Source organism: Eleutherodactylus coqui, chromosome 2 (assembly GCF_035609145.1).
Source record: "Eleutherodactylus coqui strain aEleCoq1 chromosome 2, aEleCoq1.hap1, whole genome shotgun sequence".
NCBI classification, from domain to species: Eukaryota; Metazoa; Chordata; class Amphibia; order Anura; family Eleutherodactylidae; genus Eleutherodactylus; species Eleutherodactylus coqui.
In genome coordinates this window covers 319,769,037-319,782,056 of record NC_089838.1, presented here as the reverse complement: position 1 = coordinate 319,782,056, position 13,020 = coordinate 319,769,037, and positions in this window count along the sequence as shown.

Sequence of the window (13,020 nt, the reverse complement as noted above, 5' to 3'; positions counted from 1 at the left end):
CCCCTTGCAGAGAAGGGGCAGTGTATATCAGCCGGGCGTGAAAACCCTACCGATATACGCCCATCTGAATAAGCCCTAAAACAGAAAACAGTGGATTAGAAGCTCCGTATATGTACGGCGCTCGGCCCTTAATGGGTTCTAGGGGTTAAGGTGCTTTCACAGAATACTCCACCATGAAAATGTGCACCAAAATTTGCATGCCTAAGGGTTGCTTGACCCTCGAAATCCATGTGAAAACAGCCTCGCATCACTGGAGGAATCCCTTCACCCCCGCAGCGGCTGAAGGGATTTCCCTGCCGCATCCGACTGGATTCCCAGCGTGGATGAAGGAATCCCCTGCTGTGGCTGTGACAGCCGTGGCAAAGGATCACGGAGTTCTTCCATTGTTTTCAATGGCGGCGGGACTGCTGCCACCGACCCCATTGGGAACAATGGGCGATATTGCAAAAAGATAGAATATGCTGTAGGAAAACATCACAGATGGGAATGAAACCATTGAAAATCATTGGTTTCATAATTCTGCGTTTTCACTCACTTGAAAATCACACACTTTTCTTGATAGTGTGAAGCCGGCCTGACATGTAGATTTTAAAACAGATTTGCAAATCGACCTCCAAATCTGCATACTAGACAAGCGGATCTCGGTGCGGATTTTTCTGCAGGGCAGAATATTCTGTCACATATGAAAGTGCCCTTAATGACTCCTGCAGACGAGCGTAGGCGTATATACGCTCGCAGGAGCATGATGGGATTGCACTGTAACGGAAGCTCTATCACCTGCTGTCATGCGTGTATCTGCGCATTCTACTGCACTTTTCCACGCTACTGGGCCTATTCACATCGGCGTGGGACACATTTGCGCGGTGATTGAACCGGTTGAGCAGCCTAATAAACCCCCAGTGTTATCAATTAACACCACAAAAACGTGCAGTTTTGTGCACAATGTCGTGCTCCTACGGTGGCATGGGTGCACAAATACGCAACATGCTCTATTTTTGTGTGCATATCAATGGGTTCTATTGTCTGCGATTTGTGCAAGTGAAAACGCATGCAAAAGTGCCTGCCTGCTGGAGCCGTAAGAGGGGTTATCTGGGAATTTACTATTTCATCAATAGCAGGGGTCCGTGATCCCCGCCGGTCAGCTTATATCCAGGCCCGCTGTCAGTGTGGACTGCGCTTGGAGCTGATAGCACTGTTAACATTGCAGCAGCAGGTTTGGGATTACAGGCATAGCTCCCATTGAATGCCTGTAGTACCAAACCTGGCCACTACAATGTGGACAGCGCTATCTACCTGCACTGCTTTCCTCACTGACAGCAGGCTTGGGTATCAGCTGATCTTAGGTGATCCTGAGTGGCACACCCCCACCAATCAACTATCTGAGCATGGTCATCAATAGTAAAAGTCCCAAAAATCCTGATCAATCCCTTTAATCCTGGAATCTCTACCAATCAACAGAATGAAATGCCAGAACCTCGTCAATGTTTATCCCGGCTGTACCTGCTACTGCAGATTAGTCTCATTCATTCTTTTGATCGGTGGGGGCCCTGCCGGTTAGATCCCACCAACCGCATCTTGATAAGCCATCCTAAAAATAAGCCACCAATGTATATTCCTGGAAAATCCCTTTAAGCCCTCGGCCCCCCGTGCGGACAGGCCTTATTATAATGCTGACATTGTACCGCACATTACGGGATGAGTCGGGACGAGGAACATGAGCCTCACCCTCCCTTCTTCAGCGTCGCAGGGACCACCAGCTGTCCGGCCAGCCGTCCGTGGACAGGTGCGGCTTGGGCCGGTAAGTATTTATAAACCCCACATGGCTTATTTTTGGTATTCACGGACCACAATCGCCTATTGAAGTCTATGAGTGCGTAAAACAATGCAGTGAAAGCCCATCAGCATCCTCGTTCACTGCTTTTTCTGTGTTTTTGCGCTTCCTGACAAAACGGAGACCACCTGGACCTTTGTACAGTTTTTTTTGTGTGCGTGAAAAACATACGACACGCGGTTACAACACGGATGTGAAAAGCGCAGATACACGCTAAGGCCTCTTTGGCACGAGCGTTATTAACGCGCTGAAGTTAGACGCGCAATAAAATCCCGACCATCTCTGCAGAAAATCGTGCGAGTGGACCATTTCCCGCGAATAAGTCCCGACCTTCTTGGCGTTCTCCCGCCTATTCGCACGGCTGGGTGCGAAGCATTGCCGAAAAATGCGCCGCTGATCAGAATTCCCGCGGTCGGTAGGAATCCTAATACAGGCACCTGTCATATTTCCCAGCGTTGGACGCGGCTAGACTCCCCCCCTCCCTTTTTTTGCAGCTCCCAGAGGAGTCTATGGAGGCGCCTGAGTTTTTCGGTCCATAGATAGAGCAAGACCAAAAAACACCGGAGGAACGTCGGTCGCCGATGGACGATTTTTTTTTAGATCCGATTTTTTTTTGCAGCTAAACCTCCTTCGTCTGAATGATTCCATGGGAAAGCATTGGTTCTAAGAGTCCCGATGTTATTGCGTAGGTAACTTAGCCGCGTGCGAACGCTCGTGTGAATGAGGCCTAAAAATGGACGAAAAACGCAGACATATGCAGTGAAAAATGCGCCACTTTGGTTCATATCACGATCAGACACAATTGGCTCACGAAACTCGCCTAAGAGTAGCGGCACGCTGACAAGCGCGGTACCGCGCTCAGCAACACGCCTTTTACCCACGGAGGCGGGGCCATATGAAGGCAAAAACGCCTCACATCAATCAGAAGTGATTCGCATTGATGTCACCGGGACGCATCGCACGCACACCGCGCGGCAGGTAAGAGCCGGGGATGCATCAACGGCCCCATTGTAGTCAAAGGGCGATGTGTTCAGAGGAACGTGAAAAAAATAGGACGCGCCGCGATTTTTTTTCCTTGCAACATCGCAGTGAGGGAAAACATGGCCGGTGTGTGGGACTCAAAGGACTCCATATTTATGGGAGCTTCGCAACGCACAGAACTTTTTTTCCCGATGGGTTCTATTCACTGCGGATTGCGTGCGCCACGCTCTGCACAGATATGGCGGTGTGCATGCAGCCAGAGTGAGAGCTGTTACCACTTGTGTTTTAGGGGAACCCGTCATGTTGCCACGCAGTTATGGAGCTCTTAGCGGGTGTCGGGGAGCGGGGGGAGGGCACACGAGTCAGCGCCGACCTCCCTCTGAAGTGGCGCGACAATCTGACTCTTAGGAGTGCCGTGCGTGCGCTCCCCCATAGGCGTGGTCTAGGACAGGGAGCGCAAAAGAAAAGTCAGATTTCCGTGCGCCGCGACGACCTCAGAGGGAACACGGCTGATTGTGGGATCATAAAACATACATCCACCTGCGTTTACAGACTGTGGGGACCACTGGATCCCTCTGAAGGGGCAGGTGAGCATTAGGGTATAAAGGCCTGCTTCAAGTTAATGGAGCTGAGCTGCAATACCAGACCCTGCCCACAGACAGCTGGGGCGCTGTTTTCCCTACTCCCTGACACAAGGGCAGGTTATAGCACTAATGCAGACAAGTCATAGGGAGACACCCTGAGCCTATCGCCTATGGCGGTCCCTACAGCACGTCAGTGGAGAGGCACTCTAGTGAAGAGCTGCTCTGGGGGCTCCTAGCGCTCCTCAGCGCACGGCTGCTTTACATACCCCACAGCTGTCTGCCGGCCGGCCCAACATCACTGCAGCCTGGTCTGAGAGCATAGAAACTACGGCACAGCTCTCCACCAATAGAAATGCCCAGACCAGATACAGGGTCCAATAGGGGCAGGGGGCGGGCCGTGGACAGCCAATCGCTGTGTGCTCTCTCTCACACCCAGGTTTAGTAGTCGGGAGGAAAAGGGCGGGAAAGCAGAACGCAGAGCCGGTCCGCGGTGTGCGCCTCTGTGAGCCTCCAGCCTGAGGGGCGGCCATGGTACACTCGCCTGCACAAGTCAGTACTGGGAGGTGTAATCTGTGTGTGGCTATATATATTATATCAGTCAGTCAGTCAGTCAGCAAGCACTGTGTATATGCAGGGTGATTCAAAAGTCAGGGCCACCTGGGATATCGTCTGAAAGCAGAGAGATTCTAGACACTGCGGTGTCTGTCAGCCATCTTGGATTCAGCGCTAATTACACTTATGCGTGACTTAAACACACGCGTATATATAATAGCATGGAGGCTCTAGTACCCTGTTGTACTGCCTCTAGCTTGGATACAAGATGTGATACGGGGGGGCATGGTGGCTCTAGTACCCTGTTGTACTGCCTCTAGCTTGGATACAAGATGTGATACGGGCAGGCATGGAGGCTCTAGTACCCTGTTGTACCGCCTCTAGCTTGGATACAAGATGTGATACGGGCAGGCATGGAGACTCTAGTACCCTGTTGTACCGCCTCTAGCTTGGATACAAAATGTGATACGGGGGGGGAATGGAGGCTCTAGTACCCTGTTGTACCGCCTCAAGCTTGGATACAAAATGTGATACGGGCAGGCATGGAGGCTCTAGTACCCTGTTGTACCGCCTCTAGCTTGGATACAAGATGTAATACAGGGAAGCATGGAGGCTCTAGTACCCTGTTGTACCGCCTCTAGCTTGGATACAAAATGTGATACGGGGGGGAATGGAGGCTCTAGTACCCTGTTGTACTGCCTCTAGCTTGGATACAAGATGTAATACAGGGAAGCATGGAGGCTCTAGTACCCTGTTGTACCGCCTCTAGCTTGGATACAGTATGTGATACGGGGGGAATGGAGGCTCTAGTACCCTGTTGTACCGCCTCTAGCTTGGATACAAGATGTGATACGGGTGGCATGGGGGCTCTTGCACCCTGTTGGGCCACCTCTAGCTTGGATGTAAGATGTGATATGGGGGGCCATGGAGGCTCTAGTACCCTGTTGTACCGCTTCTAGCTTGGATACAAAATGTGATACGGGGGGAATGGAGGCTCTAGTACCCTGTTGTACCACCTCTAGCTTGGATACAAGATGTGATACGGGCAGGCATGGAGGCTCTAGTACCCTGTTGTACTGCCTCAAGCTTGGATACAAAATGTGATACGGGCGGGCATGGAGGGCTCTAGTACCCTGTTGTACCACCTCTAGCTTGGATACAAGATGTGATACGGGGAAGCATGGAGGCTCTAGTATCCTGTTGTAGCGCCTCAAGCTTGGATACAAAATGTGATACGGGGAAGCATGGAGCTCTAGTACCCTGTTGTACCACCTCTAGCTTGGATACAAGATGTGATACGGGGAAGCATGGAGGCTCTAGTACCCTGTTGTAACGCCTCTAGCTTGGATACAAGATGTGATACGGGGAAGCATGGAGGCTCTAGTACCCTGTTGTACCGCCTCTAGCTTGGATACAGTATGTGATACGGGGGGGATGGAGGCTCTAGTACCCTGTTGTACCACCTCTAGCTTGGATACAGTATGTGTTACGGGCGGGCATAGAGGCTCTAGTACCCTGTTGTACCGCCTCTAGCTTGGATACAAAATGTGATACGGGGGGAATGGAGGCTCTAGTACCCTGTTGTACCGCATCAAGCTTGGATACAATGGCCCCCACATAAGCAGGGGGCAGTGTGCCGTTCTCTACAGTAAAAGGAGGATTGAGGCGCTCACCCCAAGTCTCCAGACACGAACACGGCGTAGATTCATCACTGAAGACAACCAGGTTCCCCTCCGTAGCGTCCAGTTTCATCGTTCATGGCACCACTGCAGGCCACGGTGGGAGGCAAAGGCAGAACATGTAATGGGTGCAGTGAGAGCAAATGTCCTTCAGTAATGTGCCCGTAAATGGTTCTAACAGACACGGGTGTAAAACAATGGCGCCAAGATGGCGGACAACGAATCAGAGCTGCTTGTCGGACGCTCCTCTCTACTGGTGGTATGTCGAGCGCGTCCTGAGCCCGGTCACCTACTTTGCGTGTTTCTCCTCAATAAATGTATGTGTTATATAAGGTTATTATTATTATGAACAAGAAGCCCACATAAAGACAGGGAGAGCATACAAACTCCATGCAGATGTGGTCCATGGTCAGACTCGAACCTAGGACCCCAGCAATAGTGCTAACCGCTATGCTGCTTCTCCCTTCTCTTCCTTCCTCTAGAGGAGAGGGAGAAAAGAATAGCTTCTTCTGTCTCCTTATTTTTCTCCTCCTCTGGCATGCAAAGTCTCCTTCCTGAGCCAATATGGCTGCATTCGTGTGCACAAGGAAAGGCTCATAAAGACATGTTTAGTGGAGGCACCAAGTGGTTCACAAAGCTCTGAGCTCAACCCCATTCAACACATTTTGGATGATTTGGAACAGCAGAGTCAGAACTTTTTCCCTAATATCAGTCCTGACCTCAGAAAGCCCCACAAACTCCAACATCTTGTGGAAAGCCTTCCCGGAAGAGTGGAAGCTGTTGTAGCCGGAAAGGGGACACAACTCAATATTAACACCCATGGTTATGAGATGGGTTGTCCAACAGGCTCATATAGGTGTGATAGCGGTACTGGTGCATCTTGTCTCCACTGAAACTATGGGTGGAGTAATGGGTTTGTCCTTGTGGAGTAATAAGGGAACGCCGACATCTCGTGATTGGCTACCTTCGCGTCTCTCTCTGCTGGTATCCTAGCGCGGCTGTCATGATCCAACCCAGCTGTCACTTTCCATGCCAGACCTCACTGCTTGTATCACTGCCTCCGCTATGTTTTCTGCCTGGACAGGTCCAGCGCTGAGGGTCCCCCATCCCCCCCCCCACCTCATTCCCATCTTAGCTGCAATCACTGCTTTCATGGTCCTTGGCTGCTTAAGCCGTGGCCACAGTGACATGGATGGATGTAGCCTCCGCCTCTGAATCAAGCACCAAAGGAGAAGCTCCGCTGCAGTTCCCACGCTGTCACTCTCCGCTCCTGGCCACCCATCAGCTCTGGCACCTCTCCTCCCATCCAGACCTGAAGCCGGCAACGCTGTCTGTTTTCCCCGTCCACCGCCACGTGTCACCCAACTCAGCGCTGGCACCTCTCGTTCTGACCGTCTGGCCGCAGACCAGAAGCCTACACACCCGGCGTGAAGTTAGCACAAGCTATGGGCATTCCTTATAGCTCCAGCTGGCCAAACCCATTACTCCAGCCCTAGTTTAGGTGGAGACAAGATGCAGCAGTACCTGTGATGGTTAGGGGTGCACATACCTTTTGACCAATGCTATATCTCAGTACACTGTGACATTGCAGATTGTGACAGCCACGTAATAAAGCCACACACTGGACGGCAAAATGCCATACAGCAGTGCAGAAACCCCATAAGGATTAATGTGTAGGATTACCGCCAGGAGCCTCAGGAAGAAGTCAGAACATACGATCATTTCGAAGAACTATATTTTGCAGAGTGACAATATCTAATATATTCTACAGAGCACTTTATTAAGTATCTCTTCCTTCTCAGGCAGGGTATTTCCATTTTGTGGGTACGACGGTTGATACTGCTTTGCATGTAAGTGCAGAGGATGTATCTGTTTTACTCTTTCAATTTCCTTGAAGGGCCTATAGAGTGAAAACCAAATCTGTAATGTCAATGTCTGGTGGATGAGCTGTACTAGCACAGGAAAACCGCTATGAAACAATCAGTGGTAAGCAGAGGTATTTTGGTATCGGCAGCAAGATTAGTATAATGTGCTCTTTAACCACCCCTTCCAACCCCCCCCCCCAAAAAAAAAAAAAATAGACCGCAGTGTCTGATGTTCATCAACCAGTTTAAAGTGGCTGTTCAGTTGTATTAATGGCCTATCCTCAAGACAGGCCATTAATAGTAGCTCGATGGGGTTTGTTGATTGGGATCCCTGTCGATTAGCTGTTCTTTGGGCTGATGGCCATAGGCACTGGGCATATTTCTGCAGGAATCAGCCAGCTCTATTTGCACTGCAATGGCCATGGTTGGAATTTCAGGCCATTCACTTCAATGGGAACTGTGCCTGTACCACCAAGCCTGGCCTCTGCAGTGGGAATGGAGCTGTCCCCTTCCTGCAGAAATCGTCTCAAAGCATGAGTGCACTCTACCAGAAAACAGCTGATCCGTGCGTATTCCTGGCAACAGAACTCCACTGATCTACTATTGATGGATAAGCCATCAATAGTTTGCAACTGGACAACCCCATTAATCCCTTACCACTGCAGGACGTACATTTACGTCCTGCAGCGTTAAGGTATGTATGATGGGAGATCATGATCTTTCTGACAGCCGATACACGGCGGTAACAGCTCTGATCAGCTGCGCGGCTGATCAAAGCTGTTAACTCTCTAAATGCTACTGTCAATTCTGACAGTGGCATTTAAATCCCCCAAACAATGAGATCGCAGGGATCCGTGCGGGTGTCATGGCAACCGGGGGCCTTCTGAAAGGGGTGTGGGGTGGCTTGATGGACTGCTTGCCCAATCGCAGTATGATGTAATGCTATGGCATTGCATCATACTGCATGAGCGATCAAAGCATCGCAAGTTGTTGTGCCCTAGGGGGACTAAGGAAAAAAGGAAAAATAAGAACAACAGTTTTACCTTTTTTTTTTTTTTTTTTTTTTTTTACAATTAGTAATAGTTTAAATTGCCCCCTTTTTTGCCATATTTATAACGAAATTGCCCCCTTTTTTGCCATATTTATAACGAAAGCATCTTAATCATAAAACAAAAATACATATTTGGTATCGCCGCGTCCGTAAAAGTCCAATTTATCAAAACAATGCACGATGAACGTCGTCAGGAAAAAAAAAGAACACCAGAAATGCACTTTTTTGGTCACCCTGTCTCCAACAAAAAAATGCCATAAAAAGCGATCGTATGTATTCCAAAATGGTACCAACGCAAACTACAGGACACCCCACAAAAAATGAGCCCTCTGCAGTTTTTCAGTACATTATATGGTACATTCAATAGTATCATTAAAAAATACAAGCCCGCATACAGCTACATCGATAAAAAGGGGAGAGGAAAAAACGAGAATGGAATAAAAAGGTCCGTGTCCATAAGGGGTTAATGACCCATACCAATGCTTTCAAGTGGTTTTGTATCTAGTAAAAGGTGTCTAGAAATTTGATGCCCCAGTGAACATTTCCATTTGTTTATTGTCCAGTGGTTTGGTTTCTAGTTCCTGGTATCTAGTAGTTTTAAGCCTAGATCCATCGTGCCCAATAGTTTGGTTCCTCAGTAGATAGTCCCTGTTCTCTACTGTACATTTAGTGCCCATTAGCAGCTTAGGCACAATAATCGCTCCAACTGTCAGTCTCCTTATCTTTTGAACAAATTTTGAGCGATCATCTTTGCGTGTAAATGGGGCTTAACGCTGCCCTATGGACAACAAGGTGTATACAGTCAATCTATGATAAGTGGATTATATGAAACTCCCTCTTCAAGCATTGACCTCTCTGTCAGAGATGAATATAGGAAGGAGAGCATGCAATGACTGTCACCTGCCATGTGATATGTTCTATATAATAGGAGAAGCTGTCAAGTGACCACGGCGTCCGTCTGTTTAACACCTTAAGGACCAGACACTTTTAAGGGATTTTACTAGAGATGAGCGAGCACCAAAATGCTCGGGTGCTCGTTACTCGGGGCGAACTTTTCGCGATGCTCGAGGGTTCGTTTCGAGTAACGAACCCCATTGAAGTCAATGGGCGACCCGAGCATTTTTGTATATGACTGGTGCTTCGCTAAGGTTTTCGTTTGTGAAAATCTGGGCAATTCAAGAAAGTGATGGGAACAACACAGCAACGGATAGGGAAGGCGAGGGGCTACATGTTGGGCTGCATCTCAATTTCCCAGGTCCCACTATTAAGCCACAATAGCGGCAAGAGTGGGCCCCCCCCCCCCCCGCACTGTCAGCATAAAGATCGTTCCCCTCTGCCATAGCTGTAACAGCTGTGGCAGAGAAGAACGATGTTTCCCCATTGAATTCAATGAAGCCAGCAATACAGCAGGTTCCACTGAAAGCAATGGGCTGCCGGCGATCGCGGGATGAATTGTCGGGAAGGGCTTAAATATATAAGCCCTTCCCTGCAATTCAGCCAGAAATGTGTTACAATAAAAATATATACCGTATATACCGGCGTATAAGGCGACGGGGCGTATAAGTCGACCCCCCAACTGTCACCTTATACGCCGGGAATACAGCGGAGCAAAGAATAAAAATCATTACTCACTTCACCGGGCGTTCTGCGGTGCTCCTGCAGGCTGTCGCTCCCTCCTGGTCCCCGGCAGAGCATTGCTTTCTGGACGCAGTGGTTGAAATCCCCGCTTCCAGAAACACACGTGCCTTCAGCCAATCACAGCCATTCAATGACATCATTGTCATTGGCTGTGATTGGCTGAAGACACGTGTGTTTCTGGAGGTGGGGATTTAAAGCCCTTCGTAGAGAAAGCAATGCTCTGCCGGGGACCAGGAGGGAGTGACAGCCTGCAGCAGCACCGCAGAACGTCCGGTGAAGTGAGTAATGATTTTTATTCTTTGCTCCGCTGTATTCCCGGCGTATAAGGTGACAGTTGGGGGGTCGTCTTATACGCCCTGTCGCCTTATACGCCGGTATATACGGTATATATTTTTATTGTAACACATTTCTGGATGAATTGCAGGGAAGGGCTTATATATTTAAGCCCTTCCCGACAATTCATCCCGCGATCGCCGGCAGCCCATTGCTTTCAGTGGAACCTGCTGTATTGCCGGCTCTATTGAATTTAATGGGCAAACATCGTTCTTCTCTGCCACAGCTGTTACAGCTATGGCAGAGAAGAATGATTTGTCTTCTATATGTTCTCAATGGGGTCGGCACTGCTGCCGCCTGCCCCATTGAGCGCATATAGAGAAGAGAACAGGAATCGGAGATCGCACATAGGTGCAATCTGCGATTTCTATGGCCTAAGAAGGACCGTTGGGGTTCTTGAAGCCTAAAATCACTCCTAACGCTCTCCCTATAGCAGCTCCGGCATCAACAACACTTTCCCTGAACTATGTCAGAATGCATCTGTGGCGAGCCGCGGGAGGGGCAGATTTTAATACTCGGGTGACACCTAATCTCGCCAGCCACTCACTGCAGGGGGGTGGTATAGGGCTTGAACGTCGCAGGGGGAAGTTGTAATGCCTTCCCTGTCTTTCTATTGGCCAGAAAAGCGCGCAAATTTCTCAGGGAAGAAGATGAAAGTAACTCGAACATCGCGTGGTACTCGTCACGAGTAACGAGCATCTCGAACACCCTAATACTCGAACGAGTATCAAGCTCGGACGAGTATGCTCGCTCATCTCTAGATTTTACCCATGTGGTGGTTTTACTTTCTTTTTTTTTCTCCATTTTTTTTTTTTTTTTTTATTATATTTGCTGTGTTTTTATTCTTTGACATATGGGGAATTTTTATTTATTTTTTTAACTCCGAAAAAGAATTCTTGATGCTCATCAACTTGGAAAAGTTTACAAAACCATGTCTAAAGAGTTTGGACTCAGATTTTGTACAAATGGACGAAACTTAAGATCGTTATTACCCTCCCCCAGGAATGGTTGACCAACAAAGATCATGCCAAGTGCAAGGCGTATAATGGTCTGCGAGGTCACAAAGGCGCTTAAGGTAACCTCTAAGAAACTAAAGATCTCACATTAGCTAATAGCCACGAGTAGAGATGAGTGAGCACGCTCGGTAAGGTTAGTTACTCGAGCGAGCATCGCTCTTCTCGAGTAACTACCTTATCGTCCGAGTATGCTCGGCGGAGGGGAGAGTAAGAGAGATCTCTCTTTCTCTCCCCACTAACCCCTGCCGTCCCCCCGAGCACGCTCGAACGAGAAGGTAGTTACTCGAGAAGAGCGATTTCTTAACTGACCTTACCGAGCGTGCTCGCTCATCTCTAGTCACGAATCAACCATCGGGAGGACACTGAACAGCAATGGTGTGCATGGCAGGGTTGTAAGGAATAGGTCGCTGCTCTCTAAAAATCACATTGCTGCTTGTCTGCGGTTTGATAAAGATCATCTGGACAAGCCAGACAGACATTCATTGGGACAATGTTTGGTGGACAGATGAGACCCAAAAGAGCTTTTTGGTTTAAAGATGTGTTGAGAGAGAAAATAAACCTTTATTATAGCATAAACACCACATGCCATCTGTGTGGCGGTGTTATCGTGATTTGGGCCTGTTTTGTTACATCTGGGTCCGGCCGGCTTGCCATCATTGATGGAACAACGAACTCAGAATTTTACCAGCAAATTATAAAGAAAAATGTCAGGACATCTGTCCGGAGATCGGGGTTCATGTAGCAACACAGCAACCCAAAGCACACAGGCTGTTCTACCTAGAATGGCTGAAGAAGAATAGAAGTAAAGTTTTGATATGGCCAAGTCCTGACCTTAAAGGGGTTGTCCCGCGCCGAAACGGTTTTTTTTTTTTTTCAACCCCCCCCCCCCCCCCCCCGGTCGGCGCGAGACAACCCCGATGCAGGGAGGTAAAGGAAGCTTTCCGGAGCGCTTACCTTAATCCCCGCGCTCCGGTGACTTCAATACTTACCGCTGAAGATGGCCGCCGGGATCCTCTGTCTTCGTAGACCGCAGCTCTTCTGTGCGGTCCATTGCAGATTCCAGCCTCCTGATTGGCTGGAATCGGCACGTGACGGGGCGGAGCTACACGGAGCCTGCATTCTGCACGAGCGGCTCCATAGAAGATTGCAGAAGACCCGGACTGCGCAAGCGCGGCTAATTTGGCCATCGGAGGGCGAAAATTAGTCGGCACCATGGAGACGAGGACGCCAGCAACGGAGCAGGTAAGTATAAAACTTTTTATAACTTCTGTATGGCTCATAATTAATGCACAATGTACATTACAAAGTGCATTAATATGGCCATACAGAAGTGTATAACACCACTTGCTGCCGCGGGACAACCCCTTTAATCCTACAGAAATGTTGTGGGAGGACTGGAAGCGAATAGTTCATAGGAGGACACCCACCAACATAATGGAGGTGAAGCTGCTTTGTAAGGAGCAATAGGCTAAAATTCCTCCAAGCCGATG